Source organism: Suncus etruscus, chromosome 2, assembly GCF_024139225.1.
Source record: "Suncus etruscus isolate mSunEtr1 chromosome 2, mSunEtr1.pri.cur, whole genome shotgun sequence".
NCBI lineage: Eukaryota > Metazoa > Chordata > Mammalia > Eulipotyphla > Soricidae > Suncus > Suncus etruscus.
In genome coordinates this window covers 103,424,148-103,428,177 of record NC_064849.1, presented here as the reverse complement: position 1 = coordinate 103,428,177, position 4,030 = coordinate 103,424,148, and the positions used below count along the sequence as shown (strand labels likewise).

Genomic DNA, 4,030 nt, shown 5'->3' with positions numbered 1-4,030 from the left:
AGTTTACTAGAGACCATTTAAAATATGAATATATATTTTTTAAATATAAAAATTTAAAATATTTAAAAATATTTCAATTTAAAAATATAATTCTTTGGGGGGGGTTAAACAGGTTCATCCTACTTTTTTTAGTCAAATTTGCTAAATCTATGTTTTTCTTTTTTTTTGGTTTTTGGGTCACACCTGGCAGCGCTCAGGTGTTACTCCTGGCTCGATGCTCAGAAATTGCTCCTGGCAGGCATATGGGATGCTAAGATTCGAACCACCGTCCTTCTGCATGGAAGGCAAACACCTTATCTCTATGCCATCTCTCTGGACCCTAAATCTATGTTCTTGAAGACATAAAATAACTTATTTTGTATCTTATAGTCATATATTTGCACGTTAGTGTCCTACTTGCATTTGATTTAAGATTTAAATAGCTTGGTTTGAAATAGTTTTTGAATTACATTAATCATTGGTCTTAATCAAGGTCAAAGCTTCAACACTTAATATGAAGTCTATTTTTCTTACAAGCTGCTGTTTAGTTTTTTTTTTAATCAAGTGCATATAACAGTTAAAAGGACTATATTATAAATAGAAACAATCCTGTAAAAATCTCATTAAAATGATGACTTAATTTCTATAGGTTCTACTGGATAGTTTCACTGGAGTCTTGCCCCCTCCCAGTTCATGTTTGGGAAAAACAAGCCAAATCTTTTCAAAATCTTTTCAATTTGTAAATTCCATAATCCTTTGATCATGAGTCAGAGAAAAGTTTCCATTTTTCTATGGTTTAACCACAGCTGGTGGTGCTTGTTCTGTGCTTAGGGGATCAGTCTCAACAGAGTTTGGGGGCTATGTGGTGTTAGGCCTCCAACATTCAAGGTATGTACCTACCCTTGACCTATCTCTTTGGTCCTGAGTTTATTTCATTTTGTGAATAAACTCAATATCTTATTTTTTTCCTTATCCTTCCTTTCTTTCCATTTTTTGGGAGTTCCTTATCTTTGGGGAGATTAATTATAGAAGAGATGGGAGCCATGCCATAGTGTGATGATATGAATTCATGTCACTGTGCTTCTTTTCTAGGTTACATGCCCTCTTCTTAGACTCCTACTTTGTTTCTATTTTTAAGGAGAGTAACCCTAACTGACACACACTTTCAATGGCAAGTAATCTTTTATACAGAATCTGAACGGGAAAAAAAGGAAGATAAGGGTTATGGGAGGACAGGAACAAATAGTACAAAATGGACTCTGAATCATGTTTATACTTTAATTGCTTTTCAAAAAAGCAGCTAAGAATTTTGTTCTAGAGCTTTGAGGATGGCTTCAAGGGCGGGTGAGCAAGCTTAGCTTGCTGGAGACCTGGGTTCTATCATTCCATCTTTAGCACTATGAGACACACTGCTCCATGAATGGCACTCAAGCAGCCTCGAGTGCTATATCCCCACCCCCACCCCCCACCCCCGCCCCAAGTTTGTTTTCAGTCTGGATAGGCTGGAAAAAGGAGATGGAATTTGAAAAGGTAGGCAGATAGATAGGAAGTTTAGGACAGAGTGTTGCTGAAAAGTCATAAAATTAACAATGAGCTATTATATAGTTTATTATAGGAAAATTATTCTAAGATTTTATAAGATATCCCTAAATTTAATTACAGCATAAACTAATATGCTATTATCTGTGCATTACATGCTCGGTAGTATAACATTGATTTTCAGGATTCTAAAGTTATTTTCCCTGATTCCCTAGCCAAGTAATAAGAAGAGTCTAAAATTATTAATAAAGATAGAAAATCAAAGTGATTCTAGTTATTCCAACGAGATTACACTACAGTGCTCGCTTTGGCAGCACATATACTAAAATTAGAACAATACAGAGAAGATTAGCATGGCCCCTGCACAAGGATGACACGCAAATTCGTGAAGCGTTCCAATGAGATTACACTACAGAACTGGAAATTAAACCTGTGTCTAAACTCAAGTTTTATGACTTGGTATTTGAAGGCAAAGATAGAGATTTCATTTTCTCAAAATTTAATTCTTTTTAAGATAGACAAATTGGGTAAAGACAAAGCTTCAAATTTCCTTTTGAACTTTCTTTTGCCGGCTGTAGGGCTTAGAATGGTATAATTATCATTAAATAAGCAGTACATTTCAGACTTAAGTGACAGGGTAGGTAAAATGTAATTTGTGTGATAAATATTTTAGAAGTACTTAATGCTATTGAAAGCATCTTTTATTGTTTGTTTGTTTTATGGGCTTTCCCCTGCAGTCCTCAGGGCTTACTCCTGGTTTTGTGCTCTGTGCTTGAGAGACCTTATGGGATGCCAGTGATCAAACCAAGCAGGGTCACGTGCAAAGTAAGTACCATATTTGCTGTACTATCAATCTAGCTCCCGAAGCACCTTTATTTCTGGTGTGTGTGTGGGAAGATAGATAAAATGTGCACAGGCATCACTTTTGCATTTCCTTTTATGCAGAGTTCTGTTGTTGTGGAAGGAGGATAGAGTGCCACTTGCACCCTTGGGTGAAGCCATTAAAGGCAGATCTCTCAGATTGTTGTTAGACTGTTTTCTGAACTCTAGCTTCATTTTAGCAAGGAAAAATAAGTACTGACAAAATTTTAGGCAGATTAATATACTTCTATGGGCAGTAAAAGATAGAAAGAGGCAATAGGCTTTGGAATTCTGACAGTTCTAAATTGTAATCTGCGGTCCTCAATTATAAAGCTAAGCAAGCTGTTTCTATTTCTCCTCAATATGAGTCTGCTGAGGGTAGATGTATGGCTTTTTTGTTTGTTTGTTTGTTTGTTTTGTTTGTTTTTGTTTTTGGGCCACACCTGGCGGTGCTCAGGGGTTACTCCTGGCTGTCTGCTCAGAAATAGCTCCTGGCAGGCACGGGGGACCATATGGGACACTGGAATTCGAACCAACCACCTTTGGTTCTGGATCAGCTGCTTGCAAGGCAAACACCGTTATTCTATCTCTCTGGGCCCAGTTGTATGGCTTTTTAAAATAGAATTTTATATAAAATCAAACATAATCAATATTCATAGTTTAAAATTGAAGAATAAAATGTAAAGTGTAAATAAAATGTCAAATTTTTCCTAATAATAGGACTCAGCATTTGTTGATATATCTTCCTAGATTTTTTTGTGTGCATATATTTAACCAAAGTTGTTATTATTCAGTGACTATCACTTACTGGATTTTTGATCCCTCATGTCTTGTACATAGCTTTGCTTACAAATCTCTGTTAAATGTATAAATGACTTTGAATTTCTTGGTTCTCAAAGCCTAGAAAAATTGAAAATAATAACAGCAACTAGTATCTATTATTCCAATCATTAGTGTAATGATATTTTTGTAGTGTCATTGTCTGATATATAACAGAAATTCCTTAGTCGAAGTTTTTATTGCATTTTTTTTTTGCTCTTTGAAAAGAGCTCTTCTAAATTGTTTTATACAAGAATTTGAAACCATTCATAATGTCTATAGAGTTTAAAGAAAGGTAGTCAGTTTAATGCATAGTATTCAACATGACAGTGCATGGGAATATGGTGAAGCCTAGTGAAGAATGTCATCGGAACTAACAAAAACGTCAATCAAGTAAGAAATATGAAAAATAAATTGTTGCAAGGTTTTCTCATCTAAACATGACAACTTAAAAATATCTAATACTGTTTTTTTAATAAGAAATAACTTGGCCTCTAAAATCATGATCCATCACCTAAAAATCCAAGATATTAAACATCTCAGATATTCTTTCTTGTGGATCTATGTACACCTCAATTACCTGATTGTCATTGATTTAGTATATAGGAAATGCTCTTGGTGTAAACATGGGCAAGGCATTCCAGGGTCCCTGACACTCTGTTCATCAGTGTCCTTAGGATTACACCTGTTGCAGGGTTGCTGAGTTACAAAATGCTCTCAGAGAAAGGAAGAAATATCCCAGAAATAACTTAACTCAGTAATATTGGTTTAAATTCATAATAAATGGTGACACAATCAAGGCAAACAGCAATGTATGGAAGAAAAGACATGA

General features: G+C 35.1%; 1 non-coding gene across 1 annotated transcript; it reads left to right on the top strand.

The window, feature by feature from the left end:
* Positions 1-1,816: 1,816 nt before the first annotated feature.
* Positions 1,817-1,923, top strand: LOC126003197 (U6 spliceosomal RNA). The gene has a single exon (XR_007493732.1). It is a non-coding gene; the product is annotated as a U6 spliceosomal RNA (small nuclear RNA).
* Positions 1,924-4,030: the final 2,107 nt, after the last annotated feature.